The 22,136-nt window shown below is 38.9% G+C and overlaps 1 protein-coding gene across 35 annotated transcripts in view; it reads left to right on the forward strand.

Moving 5' to 3' along the window:
• LOC147369033 (uncharacterized) overlaps positions 1-22,136 on the forward strand; it is a 1,040,253-nt gene that overhangs the window by 394,620 nt on the left and 623,497 nt on the right. For 2 of the 35 annotated variants that reach the window (XR_015167214.1, XM_086410778.1), the window contains exon 2: positions 15,724-15,848. The exons of the other annotated variants lie outside the window; for them this stretch is intronic. The gene's annotated coding sequence lies outside the window, so the exon portion shown is untranslated. The remainder of the gene's footprint in view (positions 1-15,723; positions 15,849-22,136) is intronic. 35 annotated transcript variants of the gene reach the window in all.

The raw sequence follows: 22,136 nt of genomic DNA on the forward strand, positions 1-22,136 counted from the left end.
ATAGCACATAGCTTCTACACTGAGAAATCTGATTTCAGGCAATATTTTAGAAACAAAGCCTCCTCAATTTATGGCTTTAACCCCAGACTAATCTGTAGCTTTACTTGTACTCTCTTCTTGATCTTAGAAAATACATGTTTCAAAAATGCACCAAAATGATTCTGTATAGCAAAATCATTGCTATATATTAGGAAAACCTTCAGAATGAAATTAATTCATCTCTGTTAAAATATTGTGTGCTTCATTTCCTTTATATACCATGAGGTGATCATTTGTTTATTTCTGGAATAATCATTTTCAAGGAAAGGTGGTACTTAAGGTAAAAATGAAATATGTGAAATTGGAAATTACCCACATGCCCAGTAACAATGGAATGGATCAATGTGTTATGCTTATACAGTGGAATAACACATGGCAAGTAGAATGGAGCCCTATATTTACCTCCAACTAAAGGAGTGAATCTCACAATAGGATGATGAGCAAACAAAACCAGACGCCAGTGAGTCCACAGTGCATAACTGTGCGTGCTCCACAGTTGCATTTTTACAAAGGTCAAAAAGTGGCAAAATTAATCGACACTGTATACTGTTCCAAGTCAGCATACGAATTTCCTTGGGAAGGAAATGGCAACTAGTGGGCACAAGAGGAGTTTCTGGACACTGCTAATATTCTGATCTTTGGTTTGGGTGCTTAATATTATGGGTGTGCTGGGTTTGTGATAATCCACTGAGCTGGGCAGTCAGATTTTGCACATATTTCTATGTCTTTGGTTCTTCAATTTAGGTTCACTAATAGTCCAATCTAAATTAAGCTCCTCTGTCCATGGAATTTTCCAAGTAATAATACTGGAGTGAGTTGCCATTTCCTTCTCCAGATCTAAATAAAACAAGCCACTAAACACATAACAAAATTAGTGATGGGAAGTCTTGGTATCAATAAGTCTTTTGAAATTAGATTACCATGAAGATAAGAATTATTTTATTTTATTGATTTTTACAGTGCATTTTCAAATTATGTCATCTTTAAAATTAAAATTTATATAATGATTGTGCTATCTTATTATAATTAGCAGTGATTTCTCTTAATTATAAATGGTATCTAGCTAATGATGTACTAGATCTGATGAAATACAGTATTAAAAACAGTTACATGAAATAAGTAAATGCCAAAATGGCTTATTGTTACTTACAGAGATGAATTCAGTGCTTTTAATTTAAAAATACTACAGGAAAGCTTTATAGCATCTTATAACATTTTCACAAAATTTGATTGGAGAACTCAGTGTGATTAAACCCCAAATACTTTTAAATCAGACAAAATTTTACCTGATTCTAAAATATATTCTGCTGCTGCTGCTAAGTCACTTCAGTTGTGTCCGACTCTGTGTGACGCCATAGACGGCAGCCCACCAGGCTCCTCTGTCCCTGGGATTCTCCAGGCAAGAACACGGGAGTGGGTTGCCATTTCCTTCTCCAGTGCGTGAAAGTGAAGTCGCTCAGTCTTTCTGACTCTTCTCGACCCCATAGACTGCAGCCTACCAGGCTCCTCCATCCATGGGATTTTCCAGGCAAGAATACTGGAGTGGGTTGCCATTGCCTTCTCCGAAATATATTCTAAAAGTACAGAATTAAACTAAATAGATGAGTAGTATCCAAAAAATAACCAAATACATATGAGAATGTAGTGCATATTGAAAATGGCATTTAAAATCAGGGTGGAAAGTTCAGGAAAAAGAAGGAAAGAGGGAAATGTGGCTAGCCCTTCAATCTGTCACTTTTAGTCTGTGTTTCCAGGAATTATGCATGAGAAACAGGAGTTATCTGGGTTTTGGCTCATGACAGACAAGACTGTGGGTCTCCATGTCAAGGATAAGTACTTTCTCCTTGGGAAGTGCTTGTGTTTGCCTGAGAACCATATGAGGTTCCTTTGCCTTCTGAGGTCTCAAATTAACTTCTGAGAGGAAGTAGGCCAGCCTTCTATGAACGGATTAGTCCATCAACAGAGGAAAATCCCAGCACTGAAAAATGACTTAAACAAATTAAAAATACTGCTTAAAAGTCAGCTTACTATATGTATTTCACTTTACACCTTTCCCCCCAAAATTTTTAAAAAGATCCTCTAACTCCTGAGATTAACTGATGCTCTAAAACATAAAGGAATTGGGGGGTGGGGGTGTAAAACTTGGACTTCTAACATATAATTGAAAGTAAAAGTGAAAGTCGCTCAGTTGTGTCTGACTCTCTGTGACTCCACAGACTATAGAGTCCATGGAATTCTCCTGGCCAGAATACTGGAGTGGGTAACCTTTCCCTTCTCCAGGGGATCTTCCCAACCCAGGGATCGAACCCAGGTCTTCCACATTGCAGGGAGATTTTTTTTACCAGCTGAGCCACAGGGACATATAATTAGTTAAAGGGAAATGATAGGGAATGTCTGTTTCCAGAAGAAACTATTTCTTATCAATGAAGTGTATGAAACTCATAGGACACTGCACTGATTGCTCTCTTGTCAGTTTAAAAAAAAAAAAGGTCAGGAGAAAAAAACAAAAAATTTCAATTACATTTACAGCAGCAGCTGAAGGGGAACAAAATCAATGAAAGGAGCATACTTATTAGAGACCTGCAGTTGCCATAAAACTGAAACTAAATCACAGTGACAGTGTCTGAACTTCAGATAAATTGCTTTGAATTCCGAATGGGAGCCTGGAGAAATAATGGAAATGATATTGCGGTTGGTGGAAAAAAGGGTTAGAACTTTTTATAGTCATTGCTTCTCTGGATCTTGTAGATATTGTCAAAATCAAATACTGATTTGTTATCTTTTATTTTTATTTTTTTGTAGAGGGGATTCTGTTGTTTCTCGAGGAGATAATTCCACATTCTACATTCTCCTGGCATTGAAAGGCTGGGGAATTATGATGCTTACACAGTCAGAGTAGAAGCAGAGCTGGCTGGGAACCCAAAGCAAGGTGACCCCAGGGAGAAAGCTCTTTCTTCTGAAGAGAGGACAGATTAAGAAAGGAGGGGATGTAGGACCAGCCAGTTCTGCCCTGCTCACTCAATAGACATATATCATTATGATCTAGAGGCTGCTCATAAGCTTCATCCTGTTTTGAAAGGCACGAGTCTTCCCCACTCCCAACTTTTGTGCTTCCTTGAGCTATGCCTTTCATCAGGCTCACCAGCTATGTTTCCTGGTGGGCTTTCAAGCTATGGCAAAAGGTCCTGAAATGCTGCCTCTATATTTATTCAGCACAGACAACTTATCAGATTCAGAGGATGGCACCAAGGATTTTCTCACAACAAACAGTGCAACATAAAACTGCATACAAATCACTGAGCTCATATTACCATCTATAAATATTACACCCATGTAGAAAGAGTCTTTTCATACTGTTCATGGGGTTCTCTAGGTAAGAATACTGAAGTGGTTTGCCATTCACTTCTCCAGTGGACCACATTCTGTCAGACCTCTCCATCATGACCCACCCACCTTGGGTAGCCCCCGGGCATGGCTTAGTTTCACTGAGTTAGAGAAGGCTGTGGTCCTAGTGTGATTAGATTGACTAGTTTCCTGTGATTATGGTTTCAGTGTGTCTGCCCTCTGATGCTCTCTTGCAACACCTACCATCTTACTTGGGTTTCTCTTACCTTGGGCGTGGGGTATCTCTTCACAGCTGCTCCAGCAAAGTGCAGCCGCTGCTCCTTACCTTGGACGAGGGGTATCTCCTCACTGCCACCCCTCCTGACCTTCAACTGCACCCATGCAGCCACCGCTCCTTGGATGTGGGGTAGCTCCTCCCGGCCGCCGCCCCTGGCCCTGGACGTAGGTGCCCAATGACGTGGGTTTGGGTGAACTCCGGGAGTTGGTGCTGGACGGGGAGGCCTGGCGTGCTGCAATTCATGGGGCCGCAAAGAGTCGGACATGACTGAGCGACTGAACTGAACTGAGAGTCTTCACAAAGAGCTTTTCTGATCTCAGGATCTTTCTTTCGTTAGACCTCCTAGGCTCTTGGTCATTTTAAAGTTTCTCCTCATTGAGAAGTGAAAGTGAAAGTGTTAGTTGCTCAGTTGTGCCTGACTCTTTGTGACCCCATGGACTGTAGCCCGCCAGGCTCGTCTGCCCGTGGAATTCTCCAGGCAAGGATACTGGAGTGGGTAACCGTTCCCTTCTCCAAAGGATCTTTCTGACCCAGGGATTGAACTCGGGTCTCCTGCATTGCAGGCAGATTCTTTACTGCCTAAGCCACCCGGGAAGACCTCTCCTCATTGAGGGTTCACCCAATTTACTGTTTTTAAGGGCAGGAAGATACAGAATAATAACTAGAAGAAGAAGTCAGAAGAGGAATTTTATTTATATTTTTCTAGATAGAAGAGACTGAAGCATGTTTACAGGCAAAGAAGAAAGAGGTCGAGGAACAAGAAAGAATGACAGTTAGTTACTGGGGCAGCATCTTTCGGGAAATATGAGTGGGCAAGGCATGAAACAGTGGAGGGGTTTGTGATGCAAGGGGAATAGCAACAGACACCAAGAGGAATGATGGATGCAGGGGAAAGAAGCAGGAGCTGAGGAAGTCCTCACAAGATAAGCTTGCTTTTTCTTAGCGAAGAAAGAGAAAAGGCCACTCGCCAAGGGTGGGGGATGAGGGGGTAGAATATTTCAGAAAGGGACACGTTTGGTTTAAAAGACAAAGGGCTATTCACAAAGAGCTTATTAGTCCTGTTTAAAGATTGGGTGAGATAGAAGATCATTCATTTCTAATTGCATCAATACATCCTATTGTAATTTTTTTTCTCATAGTGGAGTTAAGTCAGAATGTACAAGAAGCTGAGGGGATGGTTTGATTCTCAGTCACAAAAGCTCTGGGACAAGTGATTTGATTTGCTGTTCTAACCCTAGCACCTGGGATAGTGCCTGAATCAACTAAGTTCTCCATATGCATTTGTTGATTGATTGAACTGAATGGATAAATAGGGTGAAATAGAAAACAAGAGAATTAGGGATAATCTTGAGTGATGAAACTTTTAATATTGGGTACAGACAGGACAAGAAATAAAAGGAAATGGATGATAGACTGGGAGAAAATTTGTCATGGCATAGAGGTTTTCAATAACAAAAAATACTAAATATACTAAAAATAATTAAGGGAGGGATCTATAAGAATATCGGTTTGATGCTTAAGAATAGCATAATGGGTAATGGAATTGAAAACTTTACAGATAAATCACTTCAAGGTAATATTATATTGTTTTATCTCTGAACTTATTTATATGTCTTGTCTCCTTCACTGACGTGTGAGTTCTTTGAAAATGGGACCTTTTATTTCTTGGTATTTTTCATAGCACCTAGCACACAGTCAATAAAGAATGAATAAATGAATAATAATACCTGCATAATATTGAGCCTCAGCTTCAGAGCTGACTTTCCATTCAACCACAAGTCATTCATTCCCTCAGCACCCCTGTACTTTAATTCTCTTGCCAGAAAAGCAAGTGAGTTACTTTTTTCCCCCCACCCATGCATTCTGTGAGAAATAATTCAGTAGTAGTGGTAAATAACTCTAAGTTTCTGGTATTTTTGCTTTTATACCTCAGTATGTAAAACACCAATTCATTTCTTAAATATTTTTATCTAGATCAAAGTATTTCATATTTTTCTATTACTTTAAACATATACAGCTTCCTAGATCCCACTGAGAGAAGGCAATGGCAACCCACTTCAGTACTCTTGCCTGGAAAATCCCATGGATGGAGGAGCCTGGTAGGCTGCAGTCCATGGGGTCGCTAAGAGTCAGACACAACTGAGCGACTTCACTTTCATTTTTCACTTTGATGCATCAGAGAAGGAAATGGCAACCCACTCCAGTGTTCTTGCCTGGAGAATCCCAGGGATGGGGGAGCCTGGTGGGCTGCCGTTTTTGGGGTCGCACAGAGTTGGGCATGACTGAAGTGACTTAGCAGCAGCAGCAGATCCCATTGTGGAAAAGACTACTGAAATTTGTCAGTGATTATTCATTAAATAAGAATTCATTGAGCACCTATTGTGCTAATGAGTGTGTAGAAAAGCACCCACTGCAGATGGACATTTATAAGTATTAGACATGATTTATGAGCCAACACTAATAGATATAAAATAATTGTGAGCTATACGTGGTGATGCATTATCACATCCTAAATCTCTTGGTGCGCTGCTTTGGTGCTCTGAGAATTTTAAGAAGCTGAACTCAATGAAGACTTGCATATGCAGATGGGAATTCACTGAAGAGATGGGATTTGGTGGGGTTGAGGAATGGGTATTATCTGCAAAGATATGAAGGGCATTCAAAAGAGGTGAGCAACAAAGTTCTAATATTACTTTTTTTTTTTTTTGCTTCTCTTACCAGTAAGAGTATATAGAAATCTTCAAATGCTACCTAGCCTGATGATGCCCATCATTCATCACAGTGGGCTCTTGCAGCTATATGTGTAGTAGAGGCTCATGTGTCTGGTCTTAGTGGATTGGACCAAATTGGACCAAATATCTGAACCAAATTGAATGGAATGAATTTGTTGTTAGACTCAAGAGACTTATGTTTGGTTATAGGAACAGAGGATAAGAAAATTCAGGCCTCAATGATTTCTCCTTCAGAGAGAAAAAAAATGAGGTTTTGCAGAGAGAAGGATGATAAAAAGACCTTGACATTTTTCAATGCATTCCTGTTTTGGAGTTGGCCCTTTGTTTCCAGTGTTCCCTTATTCTTTTGATGGTTGTGCAGTCTGTACTGATATCCACTGTGTCACCCTTGATATTACGAATTTGGGTCTTCTGTTTTTATTCTTATAAGATATTACTGAATTTTGTTAATCTTTTCAAAGAACCAAGTCTGTTTTATTGATTCCTCTCCCTATTATTTTCCTCCTAATTGCTTTCTATTTCATTAATTTCCACTTTAAGATATGACTCTTTGGGAGAGGGAGAGGGTGGGATGATTTGGGAGAATGGCATTGAAACATGTATAATATCATGTATGAAACGAGTCGCCAGTCCAGGTTCGATGCACGATACTGGATACTTGGGGCCGGTGCACTGGGACGACCCAGAGGGATGGTATGGGGAGGGAGGAGGGTTCAGGATGGGGAGCACGGGTATACCTGTGGTGGATTCGTTTCGATATTTGGCAAAACTAATACAATATTGTAAAGTTTAAAAATAAAATTTAAAAAAAATTTAAAAAATGTAAAAAAAAGATTTATTATTTCCTTCCATTTGCTTGCTTTGGGGTTATTTTTCTCTTCTTTTTCTAGGTTCTATTTAATGCTATAGATTTTCCTCTCAGCACTGCTTTACCTTTGCTCCACAAGTTTTGGTAGGCTGTATCTTCATGTATAAGACTTATAAGCTTACCATTGTTCTCATAATTTTGAGTGACCTATGGAAACTTTACCTTTTTATCATTTAAACTCCTCCATTTATAATTGTTTTAGATGATTCATCAATCTATATTTAGAACTACATATATATCCAGGAGTGTAATTGCTGTGTCATATGGTAGTTCTTTTTTTAGCTTTTTGAGAACCCTCCATACTATTGTCCATAGTGTCTGCACCAGTTTACATTCCCACCAACAGTATACAAAGGTTCCCCGTTAGCCACATCCTCTCCAACATTTGTATCCGTGGTCTTTTTGATGAGAGTCATTCTGACAGATGTGAGGTGATATCTTACTATGGCTTTGATTTCCATTTCTGTGATTAATGATGTTGAGCATCTGTTCATGTGCCTGTTGGCCATTTTTATGTCTGATTTGGAAAAATGTCTCTTCGATTTTCTGCCCATTTTTAAATTGCATTGTTTGTTTGTTGGGTTGAACTTTTTATACATTTGAATAGTTATAGTTTTATAATTGGAAGATATTTTCTCTTATTCCGTAGATTGTCTTTCATCCAATGACTTCCTTTGCTGTGCAAAAGATTTAAGTGTTAGGCCCCATTTCTTTTTCCTGTTTCCTTTGCCTTAGGAGACAGTTCTAAAAAATATTGCTATGATTTATGTCAAAGAGTGTTCCACCTCTGTTTTATTCTAGGATTTTTATGGTTTCTGGTCTTACTGTTAGGTTGTTAATCCATTTTGAGTTTATTTTTATATATGGTGTGAGTGAATTTCTGATTTGATACTTCTACATGTAGCTGTCCAGCTTGCCCAGCGCCATTTACTGGAGAGACTCTTTTCTTCATTGTATAGTCTGTGTCCTTTATAGATTGACCACAAACCTATGGGTTTATTTTTGGATTCTGTATTCTGTTCCACTGATCTATGAGTTTGTTTTGCACCAGTAACATATGATTTTGATTACTGTAGCTTTGTAGTGTAGTCTGAAGTCAGGAAATATTATAACCTCAAGTTCTTTCTCAAGATTACTTTTGGTATTTGTGTCTTTTGTGTTTTCCACACAAATTTTACAATTATTTGTTTTTAGTTATGTGAAAAGTATCTGGGTATTTTGATAGGAATTATATTAAATCTGTAGATGGCCTTGGGTAGTATTGTCACTTTAACAATATTAATTCTTGCAGTACATAGTATAGTTTGCTATTTATAGCAATAATAGTATAGCTTGCTATTCTTTGCTATTTTTTGCTATTTTTTTGTGTCATCTCCAGTTTCTTTTGTCAATGTCTTAAAGTTTTCGAGTATAGGTTTTCACCCTTTAGATAGGTTTATTCCTAGATACTTTATTCTGTTTGATATAGTTATAAATTGGATTGTTTCCTTAATTCCTCTTTCAGATAGTTCATTGTTAGTGTATGGAAATGAGACAGATCTCTGTATATTAATATTGTTTCCTAAAACTTTACTGAGTTCATTGATGAACAATAGTAGTTTTTCTGTGGCATCTTGATAACTTTTATAGTATCATGTCATATCCCAACAGTGACAGTTTTACTTCTTTCTCTTCAGTTTAGATTTCTTTTATATCTTGTCTGATTGCTGTGGCTAGGAATTCAAAACCATGTTGAAAAAAAAGTGGCAAGAGAGGTCGTCCTTGTCTTGTTCCTGGTCTTAGAGGAAATGTTTGCAGCTTTTCACCATCAAGGATGATGTTGGCTCTAGGTTTGTCTTGGCCTTTGTTTTATATTGAATCGTGTTTTCTCTACACCCACTTTATTAGAGTTTTTATTATACATGGATGATGAACTTTGTCAAAAACTGTTTCTGCATCTGTCAAGACAATTGCCGTTTCTATTTTTTATTAATGTGGTGTTTCACAATGTTTGATTTGTAAATAATGAACCATCCCTGTTTCCCTGAATTACATACCATTTGATTATGGAGTATCATTCTTTTAATATGAATTCCATTTGCTGTTATTTTATTGGGAAATTTTGCATCTATGTTCATTGGCCTATAATCTCCTTATTTGTGATTTCTTTTTTTTTCTTTTTGTATGTGAGCAATGTTGTCCTCATAGAATAAATTCGGAAGTGTTCCTTCCTCTGAAATTTTTTTGAATAGTTTGAGAAGGCTAGGTCTTAAATCATCTCTACATGTTTAGTAGAATTGTGTGAAGCCCTCTGGTCCTCACATTTTGTTGTTGGGTATTTTTACATTATTGATTTAGTTTCATTACTAGTAATTGGTCTGTTTATATTTTTTGTTTCTTCTTGATTCAGTCTTGGGAAATTATGCAGTTGCAGTTATTCTCCTGTTTGTGGTTCACACACTTGGGAATATGGGGCTTGACTCTATTATGACTCTGCCCTCCTACTGTCTCATGTGGTTCCTTCTTCATATCTTTAGTTGCAGATCTTTTCTGGTAGATGGTTGTTCTATAAATAGTTGTAATTTTGTTGTGCCCCTGAAAGGAGGTGAGCTCAGGGTCTTTCTACTCCACCACATTTGTTGGTCTTTCCATTTAAAACTGTCTCGCTTTCCCCTTTATTCCTGAAGAATGTTTTTGCTGGGTAAATATTCAAGTTGATCCTTCAGCACTAGAGTACTATTGTGCCACTGCCTTTCGACATCTATAATTTTTAATGAGAAAGTTGGTGTCATTCAAATAGATTTTTTTTCTTATAGCTAAGGTGTCATTGTCTCTTCCTGCTTTTAAAATGTTTTCTCTTTAATTTTCCCAAGTTCTCTTACGATGTGTCATAGAATGGGTTTCCTTGCATTATCCTATCCTTCACTAAGTTTATTGAATCTGTAGGCTCATGTCTCTTGCTAAATTTGAGAAGTTTTCAGGAAATTAGTTTTTTGCTGATACTTTCTATTTCTTTGAGCCTTGCTGCTTTCATGGGCACAACAAAATAGCAACTATTTGTAGAACAGCCATCTACCAGGAAAGATCTTCTGCAACTAAAGAAATGAAGAAGGAACTACAACCACATTAATTGTGTGATGATAATTGCTCTTTGAAGTTTTTTTCTTTTTCTCTCTCATGACAATTTTAACATCTTTGTCAGATAATTCCAACATCTCGTCTGCTCAGTGTTGGCAATCTGTTGATTGTCTTTTATTGTTAAATCTGTGATCTTCCTGATTCTTGGTACAAGGAATGATTTTTGGTTGAAAGTTGCACACTTTAGCGGTATGCGTACCTCAGTTTATCAAACTCTTCTGTTTTAACTGGCTTCCTTTCTCACTATACCTGAGATGATGTATGTTTGTTGATGGTGTATGATGTATGATATTCTTTTCTTTTTTTTAAATTTTATTTTATTTTTAAGCTTTACATAATTGTATTAGTTTTGCCAAATATCAAAATGAATCCGCCACAGGTATACATGTGTTCCCCATCCTGAACCCTCCTCCCTCCCCATACCATCCCTCTGGGTCGTCCCAGTGCACTAGCTCCAAGCATCCAGTATCGTGCATCGAACCTGGACTGGCATCTCGTTTCATACATGATATTTTACATGTTTCAATGCCATTCTCCCAAATCTTCCCACCCTCTCCCTCTCCCACAGAGTCCATAAGACTGTTCTATACATGGAATAATGTCCAGTAGCACTCTGTTGACAATCAAGGATTGGACAGGGGATGCTCCTCATTATTGCCAGATTGGATGGAAGTCTAGAATCCACATATGATCTCCATTGACAATAGCACTCTTGGGGAAGGACTAGTTCTCTTCCATTGGTGATGAAAGTTCCAGCTACTTCCTTGTTTTCCTCATTTATCACAATCCATCAGGCCATTGTGATGCCTCATTATAACCTGCACATGATGGAAGTCTAAGCATTTCACTCAGCCTTGGCTGGCATGCATGATGTTGTACCACAGCTCTTTCTGTGCTACTTGGCTGGGTAATAGTGGCTATTGTCTAAATTTTTCTATCTTGCTAAGCTATCTTTTTCCTAATTGTTTGCCTAGAGAGGGCAGACTTTTGCTTGTCTGTGCTTTGTGGCATTTCTGGCTTAATGGCTTCTTCAGCTCCTAGCTTGGTATATTCTAAGTCGCTTCGGTCATGTCTGACTCTTTGTGACCCTATGGACTGTGGCCCACCAGGCTCCTCTGTCCATGGGGATTCTACAGGCAAGCATACTGGAGTAGGTTGCCATTTCCTCCTCCAGGAGACCTTCCCAACCCAGGGATTGAACCCATGTCTCCTGTGGCTCCTGCATTGCAGGCAGATTCTTTACTGAGGAGCCACTGGGGAAGCCTAGCCTGGTATATATGGGGCAAAAATAGAAAAAAACAAACTGGGGAACACACCATTGTGTTGATTTCTGGGCCCTGAGAGGCATAAACTGTCTACTTTCTCCAGTTTCAGACTCTTCTTATATTTGTGTTATATACAATGTGCAGGATTTTTAGTTATATTTAGCAATAAAAATATAGAAAAAGTATGTCTGCAACATCTTTCTCCTTTAATATATTTTTATTGAACGGTTTTTTTTTTTTTTTGCTATTTTAAATCTCTGTTTATGCCTTGTTAATAATGCCCTGAATTTATGCTGCAGTCAATATGAAAAATGTCATTGATGCTGATGCTATTGTTAAGTTATTTCTGAGGATAAAGACATTTTATTACCTTGCCGAATGGAAATAGAGATAATTGGTTTGTGGTCTCCTAATGTGAGTCTGTGTGAGTCAGATAGCACATGAGAGGATATATGAAGTAGTGTTTGTTATCAGCCTAATGAAAAACTAGGGGAAATGGCATGCTCCTGCTAAAAGACTGTCATTGCTTGAATTTAGCTTTGACACATTTAGGAATCACTCGTTTAGAATGACATGCTTGTGGGTTCCTTGCTCATGGGTAACTGTTGATTTAGGCCATGTCTCTGGATCCTACTTGGAGGGTGTAAATATTGTTCTAACACATCCTTCTTTATGTCTCTGAGAACATCCTTCATGATGTTGCTACTTTTATGTATTTCTAAAACTTGAAGACAATTTCCAGTTTTTTCTTCACTTTATTTTACATGTCTCCTGTACTCCCAGTTAGATTTCATCTAAAGCAAGGAAGAGTAAATATGCATACATTTTTCTTTTAATAGTCAAGTTGCAATGAACTCTTTCAAACTTATTTGCAAGTTTACTTCCCTGGGCTATATTCCCAAAGAAAGTTTACTTGAATTTACATAAGACCATAATGTTTGTCTTAAAAGATCTCAAGACTTCCTAGAATTGCTAGGAACACATTCACTGAATTTCCCCAAGAGGAACTAACTCTAGGCAAAGCTCCTAAACTCAGAGACTCAAATCTTTCCTGTTAGCTCATTTTCTCTGGAGGAAGCTTTCCAATTTATTTTCCATCTGGAGGACTTTGCTGAGATAGAGTTCATAGCAGTGCATCCTCGTGGCATATATCAGTGTCCTGGCATATAACCTGCCTGTGGATAGATTTCATCAGAACTAATGCGAAGATGAATGTGTTTACCTCTGAATACAGAGCTGCTCCTCACTAAAATTTGCTCTTTCATTTAGACACAAGTCAAAGGGCAAATTTAATTTATACCATGGACAGATTGAGAGTAACCAAGATGCAAATTTAGTAATTATGATTTCTGTAATTTAAAAAAAAATCACAAAGTAATCCCAGGCTTATGCTAGAATGAACAACTTCTATATATTGCAGTTTGTTGGCTGTATCTCAGGCATAAATGGATTTACTAGTTGTGTCAAAAGCTCCATATTGAAAAGTGGTAAATTTTTCTTGGGTTTTGTGCACCTGTATAATGTCCCACACAACTAACGACATGCTCTGTGCACTGTGATAAGATTTATTGACTTAGGATCAGAAAATTATCAGGAGGAATGAGCTAGCTCAAAGTCTGAGTGGTTGTTCATCCAAGAGTGGTTCCTGGCCAGCAGGTTGGATATGCCATGAAGAGCCCTCCACTATGGAAGCCCCCCAACTTCCATAGGTTTAGACTAGTCCAACTGGGTATGGATGAAATTGTTACTAAGTAAAAGTAGCTGTAGTAGGTTGTCTCCAGACCACAAGGCAACCTTGAGAGACCTTTGGAGCTTAGCTTGGAATTTTTGTATCAAGGTCACTAACATCAACCAGAGACCTTGCCATATTTCTCTAGCCATGGAGTACACCTGGGCCAGGCTTCAAGGAAAGAGGACAAAAAGGTCTTTTCAGTTTACTTCCAAGACAAAAGCCTTTGTGTCTTACTGGATTAAAATCATAATTCACTCTTTGGACTTGGAGATTCTTAGGCTTCTGGCAGATTGGTCTCATCCTCTTTCTTTCCCAACATGTGAAGGTGCTCTCAGAACATCTTTCTCCAAGTACCAGGTCGATGCTCCATTAATCTCTGTTTCTGAGTGCTCTCCTCAGATGTAAGTGTGCTTTATACAATGCATTTTAGTTAGCTTTTCTTTTAAAGAAGAATGCTATGTGTGATGACTACCTATTAGGCATTAGTAAGTGTTTAACAAAGGTTCATCTAGTCAAGGCTATGGTTTTTCCTGTGGTCATGTATGGATGTGAGAGTGGGACTGTGAAGAAGGCTGAGCGCCGAAGAATTGATGCTTTTGAACTGTGGTGTTGGAGAAGACTCTTGAGAGTCCCTTGGACTGCAAGGAGATCCAACCAGTCCATTCTGAAGGAGATCAGCCCTGGGATTTCTTTGCAAGGAATGATGCTAAAGCTGAAACTCCAGTACTTTGGCCACCTCGTGTGAAGAGTTGACTCATTGGAAAAGACTCTGATGCTGGGAGGGATTGGAAGCGGGAGGAGAAGGGGACGACAGAGGATGAGATGGCTGGATGGTATCACTGACTTGATGGACATGAGTCTGAGTGAACTCCAGGAGTTGGTGATGGACAGGGAGGCCTGGCGTGCTGCGATTCATGGGGTCGCAAAGAGTCGGACACGACTGAGCTACTGATCTGATCTCTGAAGCGCTTAACATGAATTAACTGCTTCAAGTCTCATAATGCTAAGATGGAGGTATTCATTAACTTTGTTTAGACATGAAGAATTGTCATACAAAGAGGGTAAATACTTGCCCAAAGTCAGATAGCAAGTACTAGCGATGTGTCCTTCTGTCATAGACTTACACAAAGGTGGAGATGATACATAAACAAGAACCTTGGAGATTAAAAAGTGCTATGAAGGGAATAAAACAAAGTGATATCATAACATCTCTAGAAGGAGTGCTAGTTTACTCCAGGTGGTCAGGAGAAGTCTCATGAAGAGGTGGCACAGAATCTGAGAATTGGTCGATTAAAAGGAACCAGTTCAGAGAGGGTTGGGGGCTGAATCTTATAGGAAGGAGGGAAAGTTGGGGGCCTTAAGAAGGAAATGAAGCTAGTGTGTTTGAGAAAGACAAAGGAGACCAGACATGGGGAGGGATGAGACAACTGTAAGGGATGAGGTGGGGGAGTGTTGGACTTAAGGGGTTGGTATTTTAGTTGTAAACAACAACCACTCAACTCTATATGACACTTTCTATCTGCCAAACCCTGTAGAGGCAACTTTATGTATATGTCATTTCATCTTCTTAGCTGTTGAATGAGGTAGTATCATTACTAGTCTCATTTTACAAATGAGAAAACCAAAGCACAGAGGGTGAAGAGTAGTTGGGAATGCAATGGGAAACGATTTAAGGAATTGGAGCAGAGTAGTAACAAAATCTAATGTTATAAATAGCACTGTGGCTTCTGTGTGGAAAATAGTTTAGGGCCTCTAGGTGAAACCAACTAGAACATCCTGGCAAGAGAGGATGGTAGACTATTCTAGGGTGTTACTAATAAAAAGAGAAATTGAACGAAAGGGTTTGGTATATTTTGTACCTGCTACTGGAATGGACACAGGTGAGATTAAATGGGAAATCAAGTCTGACTTCTGGGTTTGTTTGAACAACTGGTGGATGGGAAGGTCATATATGACAGAAAATGATAGGGAAGACAAGGGGAGCATGTTAGGACAAAATGATTTGGCCATATTAAGACAGTGACACTTTTTAGACATCCAGGGAGAATATTAACAGAAAGATGGATCTATGAAGTTTGGAACTCATAGGAGATGTAATACAATAATGGTGCACACACCAGTCAAAACCTTTGGTGAAGCTATGTTTCCATCAATAATTCTGGGGTCAAAGTTTTTGTGGTAGAAGCCTGAATGGGGAGTTTCTGCTCTTTATTTAAGGACTTGTTAGGGATTCACGTGTTTCTTCTAATGAAAAAAATTATTTGTGTTCCTACTGAAATGTTATTCCTAGTGTCAGGAGGAGAAGGCTTTTTTTTAGTATTTTTTCTTCTGGATACATTCTGCCACAGGATCTCACATTCTAGGATTTCATCGCTCCTGACATCAGTCAGCACAGTTTTACAGAAGTTCAAGGAGAATGTTGTTTAAAAGCATGTTCAGCTTAGCCTGCCCATGAGAACACGAAGGGTGCAAGGTGAGTATGAACTTCTGAAAGGTGACAGCTGCCCAAACACAAGTGGTGTGTTCAAAGAGAGTTCAAACTGAGCATATTTAAAATGGACATTGCTAAGTTAGGGATTTTCTTTGTTCTCTGACATGAATAGAGCAATGATTATTTTCATGAGGTCCTAGCTTGTAGCTTGTTTATTTATGCCTAGCTTGTATTTGATTCAACATTACTAAGTCAGTTTTTCACCAATGAACTGAGAAATAAAACAGAAGCTACAAATAAAAAGTCTCAAGTTTAAGAATCTGTAAATGCAGGTTGATCTATGTTTATTAGCTACGTAAGAATTATTGGCATATTTTGGAGGTTGAGAGATGCAATTAAGAGATTCTTATGATAATTTATAATACTCAATTGTTCATTAACATTTTCCTCTTTAAATAATGGGCTCAATAGCTCATTTCCAAAAATTGTCAACGATTTTCTGTGTCCTATGCTTCGCAGTTATGCCTTAATAAAGGGAACTTGACAAACAAAATCATCTGGGTTGGGTAGGATATTTGTCAATATTGGATTTATGGGGGACGGTGTCTGCCCCAGTCATGCTACTGTTCTTAAGTCTTGGCACCCAGTCCATCAATCTGCCTATAAAAGGACAACCCTATTTCTAAAGTGACAGATTCTATTTGTAGTTGCGCAGGCAGTTAGCAAAGCTACCTATGAAATACACCAGAGAGGAAGAGGTGAGAGATTGGGGTATAAATTTGTTAAGATCGTCAGAAGAGCTCAGTTTTCTAAATAGAGCTAGATATTATCCCACCTCTCAGGACAGTAAAAACATTTCCAGGAGACAATCCTTTAGATTCTCCCTCCCCCTCCCCACCCTCCCTAGCCTACATAAGCCCACAGCAACTTGGCAGTTTATCAGCAGATTGACTCCTATTACCATTGACAAGAGAAAAACATTCAGGGAGCAATGGGTCTGTGGTATTTCCCCCATATTGTGGACTATAGTATGGTTGATGGCTTTGCATCTGTTTCTGTTGTGATAAGACTCATGTTTTTCTCTCCACTTAATCCTTGGCACAAGACCCCTTTCCACCTCTTCAGTGGGGCCACAGTCCACAGGAAGATAGGATAATACAAGGAAATTTAGCTAGAAAGAAGAAAAGATAATCTAATATGCTAAAATATACCAGAGTCTTACTGAAAGTGATAGACAGTATTAGCCAGAGAAAGATGAGTTTCTGTAGTAGCTCTTTCATTTTGAGGTTAGGTCTGACAGGATCATTTTTCTTCATTTCTTCCACATATAGGTGAGACCTGAAAAGTAGACCATCCTCACCTAAGGAAAGCACATGAGCGTTTTAGTAATCCTAACCCTGTCATGCCTATCAGACCCCACTCCCAAAGCCACAATAAATCACAAGAAACAAGCAAGGAAACCCTGTTTGTTATTAAAATTCTTTCATCAGTTCAGTTCAGTTCAGTTGCTCAGTCGTGTCCGACTCTTTGCAACCCCATGAATCGCAGCACGCCAGGCCTCCCTGTCCATCACCAACTTCCGGAGTTCACCCAGACTCACGTCCATCGAGTCAGTGATGTCATCCAGCCATCTCATCCTCTGTCGTCCACTTCTCCTCCTGCCCCCAATCCCTCCCAGCATCACAGGCTTTTCCAATGAGTCAACTCTTCACATGAGGTGGCCCAAGTACTGGAGTTTCAGCTTTAGCATCATTCCTTCCAAAGAAATCCCAGGGCTGATCTCCTTCAGAATGGACTGGTTGGATCTCCTTGCAGTCCAAGGAACTCTCAAGAGTCTTCTCCAACACCACAGTTCAAAAGCATCAATTCTTCGGTGCTCAGCCTTCTTCACAGTCCAACTCTCACATCCATACATGACCACAGGAAAAACCATAGCCTTGACTAGACGGACCTTTGTTAGCAAAGTAATGTCTCTGCTTTTCAATATGCTCTCTAGGTTGGTCATAACTTTCCTTCCAAGGAGTAAGTGTCTTTTAATTTCATGGCTGCAGTCACCATCTGCAGTGATTTTGGAGCCCAAAAAAATGAAGTCTGACACTGTTTCCACTGTTTCCCCATCTATCTCCCATGAAGTGATGGGACCAGATGGCATGATCTTCATTTTCTTTTTTTTTTTTGTAATCATTTTAACATTTATTCTCACTATATGCTTGGTCACATCCAACTCAACATTCATTTTCTGAATGTACAGTTTTAAGCCAACTTTTCACCCTCTTCTTTCACCTTCATCAAGAGGCTTTTTAGTTCCTCTTCATAAATGAAGTTTAATGTGTCTACTAGACTCCACCTCCCATCTCACTATCACTTAACAGATTATTGCTTCTAAATAACATCTGTCTAGAGATTCTGGAATAGCTCCAACTCCTACCTGTTCCATTGGGCAAAAACCATGCCTTAATGGCAAATGAGGGCAACAGCCATGGGGAAAAAGGGCTGAGACCACCTGGGCAGTGAAAGTCTGAGGCACCATATAGGAGCACAGAGGTGGGGACTGAGGTCAGAGAGTAGTTTTTCTTTAAGGTCGGCAGAGGTAGGCTCTGAATAAACTGAGGAATGACTGGGGAGAAAAATAAAAGAACTATTTTGCACATTTATCAAAACTTTGTTTATGCTTGGTTGTTTAATTGTGATTGCTTATAAATAATGGTGGAGAAGGAAATGGCAACCCACTCCTGTATTCTTGCCTGGGAAGTTTCATGGACAGAAGAACGTGGCAGGCTACAGTCCATGGGGTTGCAAGGAGTCAGACACAGCTAAGCACACTAGCACAACACACAAGTAACAGACTGACCCAGTCCACTTTTCCAAACGGTAAAGGCATGGCCACGGGGGGCGCATCATCTTAGGTATTGAAATGGTAAACAGTGGTTGCTAAAGCTGGCAAAGACGACTCGTGTTTGTCACTCACTCGAAGCGAGGGAAAAATGACTTTTGACTTCTGAGATCTTGAATTGGTCCGTGAGTTGATTTGGTGGACTTCCGTGTTTTTCAAATATAAATTAGGGGCATTGGATCAGATAACTCCTCAAGTCCCTCCACGTCCTCCAAATTTTCTGCGCTTGGATTTGTGTTCTGGCTAGAATATACCTGCCACAGGATATACTTGCCACTTGTTAGTTGAGTGATGTATAGTGATTATTTACACCTAAAACTTGGTTTTCCTAAGGAGTATAATTGAGATACTAATAGCTTCCTTTCACAGTGAAATGAAATGATATGACGGCGGCACAGCACCAATATCATGGAGATACTCACGTAATGGTTACTGTGTGTATTGGTCTATGACCACCATACATTTAAACTTGGTGGGTTTTCATAAAGTAAAATAATACCAAGATTTTCTCTCAAGTTATATGATTTCTCTGCTTCTCCTCAGTCATAGTCGATATAATTATGAATGATGCAATATTTTGTAGAATATTTGATTTTAAAAGTATTCCTTAGAACTTTTTTTTTGTTTGTTTTCTGGGCACTTTATAGTTCTTTATTTGGTGACTTGAATTTGATGCTACAACTTTAAGTGCGTTGAAAGATTAAACTAAATGGATGACAAGTAAAGAAGTAGTCATGGAAATAAAGTGGTTTATCCTTTATTTAAGTAAATAAACATTTTTACTCACAGATATTAGAGTTACTGTGCTTTAACATGCGTTTGGGTGAACTCCGGGAGTTGGTGATGAACAGGGAGGCCTGGCGTGCTGCAAATCATGGGGTCGCAAAGAGTCGGACACGACTGAGCGACTGAACTGAACTGAAGGGACTACATTTATGTTCATTTGGGGGGCGTGTTAGGTTCTGATATGAGCCAGTCTCCATACTCCTGAGCTCACAAAGAATCTTTTGTTAAATGAACAAAGTACAGTCACAAATGGATATAGAAGAAATGGGGGGAAAGTAGACATCGACTAGTGTAGAAAGGAGTCCAAAACAAGGCAACATTGACACTAGGCAAATGTTTGTTGGAATTACCTTTAAAATTTCAATAATAGCTCTATCAGGAACTATTTGAAATACATCTTTTAATATAAAACTATTTTACTAATTAGCTAGTTAAGATAGAGCCATAGTTTACTCTTCATATTTCTCAGAAACCAGTATCTAAAATGCAAAACATTTCAGAAGACCTAAAGGCCCCCATCCCCGTAAAGTTTTTGTTTCACTGTCATGATGACCTAAACTTTGTTTGAATTGGTTATAATATTTAAAACTTGAGATATTTCAAACAAAATACAACTTTCTGTTTTATTTGCTTAAAATTTTAATTTAGTATATATTTTTAAAAATTATGTAATTTTTTTATATTGGAGTATAGCTAGTTTGCAATGTGTTATTTTCAGGTGTACAGCAATGCGATTCAGTTACACACATTAATATATACATTCTTTCACAGATTCTTTTCTCAAATAGATTATTACAGAATATTAATGGAGTTGCCTGTGCTATACATTGGGTCCTTGATTATTATCTGTTTTATATATAATAGTGTGTATATGTTCATCCTAATCTCCTAATTTATCTCCCCCCCCATCTTTCCTTTTTGGTAACTATATGTTTGTTTTCTATGTGAGTCAGTTCTGTCTTCTCTGTATAGAACATTCTTACAGAGCTAGAGCCATGCCATGACTGCCTCTGTGCACAGGGCTTATAGTCTGAGGAGTGAGTGAGTGAAGTTGCTCAGTCATGTCTGACTCTTTGCGACCCCATGGACTGTAGCCTACCATGCTCCTACATCCATGGGATTTTCCAGGCAGTGTACTGGAGTGGGTTGCCATTTCCTTCTCCAGAGGATCTTCTCAACCCAGGGATCAAACCTGGGTCTCCTGCATTGTAGGCAGACGCTTTACTGTCTGAGCCACCAGGGAAGTCAGTCTGAGGGGATGGCTATAATTCCCACCACTCCCTAGTGATTTTCCCTAGCTGAGGTCAAGGGCCATTTATCTCCTTTAGTGGCTCTTGCTCTTCTGTGTTTCTTACAACTGAATCATGGCATTTTATTTATCTTTATGACTTGCTTAATCCCAGTGGTCCTCTGTGTGTGCATCGTGAGCAAAATGGCATATCCATTTTTTAGTATATGTTTTTATGCTTACCTTGCCCGTGTCTTTTCATTTAAATGTTATTGCAGGTAAAGGGTGCTTTTCAGTGATGCATACATTTTAAAGAAGGAAAGATTGGCCTTGGCAGAAAACTAGTAAAGAGATAAGTGTGGGTGAACATAATTGGAGCATTACCAGTGCTCTTCTGTAGACCATTCCTAATATATACACAGTTTCATCAAGACATGTTGAAGGGGCTCAAACTCCAGCATGCTTTTTATGAGATTTTCCATATTGATGCAAAGATCCTGGAACTCTAATTTTATTTGTTAGCATGCTTACACATCTGTCTTCCTAGCTGAGATGAGCAAAGTATACAGGAAACACATTACAGATAGCAAGCCAGAGAAAAACCAGGGCTTCCAGGTGGTGCAGTGGTAAAGAATCCACCTCCCTGTGCAGGACACAAGATACGTGGGTTCAGTCCTGAGTTGGGAAGATCCTCTGGATTAGGAAGTGGCAACCCAGTCCAGTGTTCTTGCCTGGCGAATTCCATGGACAGAGGAGCCTGGTGGGCTACAGTCCATGGGGTTGCAAAGAGTCGGACATGACTGAGTGCCCCCACACACAAAAACTGAAGTGCAGTTTTTGCAGTGTGAATGGAAGTTTCAGTGCATCAACTAATCAATTCATAGGTGTTTACCCAGTGGTTCTTCTGTATAAGTCCTGTTAGTTACACACTCACTGTCTGGTATAATCAGAAAGGTGATGTTTTATCTTTGAATTATAAGAAAAAGGGTTAATAAAATTAGTTTTTTAACCAGAAATTCTGAATGACTTAATGACAAAAGTAGTGATTTTCATAGGACAGTTTTACTTCTAACATCAGAATTAGTTTTTATTCTATAGTTTTAGACTTGCCATAGTACTTTAACTTCAACGAAGGTATAGTCTTATGCTTCAGAAAACAAGTTCTGTTAGTTTTATAGTCAAGGGGAGTTCTCTTTTCAATTTTCTACTTTACCAGTGAAGAAACCAAACTGGGCTTCTATGGAAAGCAATTCATTGTTTTAGTCAGTTATGGCACAAATGGGTATGAGCAGAGAATTTCTGCTTCTGAGACAAAAGCAATACTATAATAAAACCTATCCTAAGTGTTACCTGTATCAGACAGCACTTTCTTGCTTTCTATTATTCCATATTGGCCTGTTTGTTCTTTGAAATGTCATCAATG

The sequence above is a fragment of the Bos grunniens genome, chromosome 7 (genome assembly GCF_055505025.1).
Source record: "Bos grunniens cultivar Pamir isolate PY7600 chromosome 7, Bosgru_T2T1.0, whole genome shotgun sequence".
Lineage (NCBI taxonomy): Eukaryota > Metazoa > Chordata > Mammalia > Artiodactyla > Bovidae > Bos > Bos grunniens.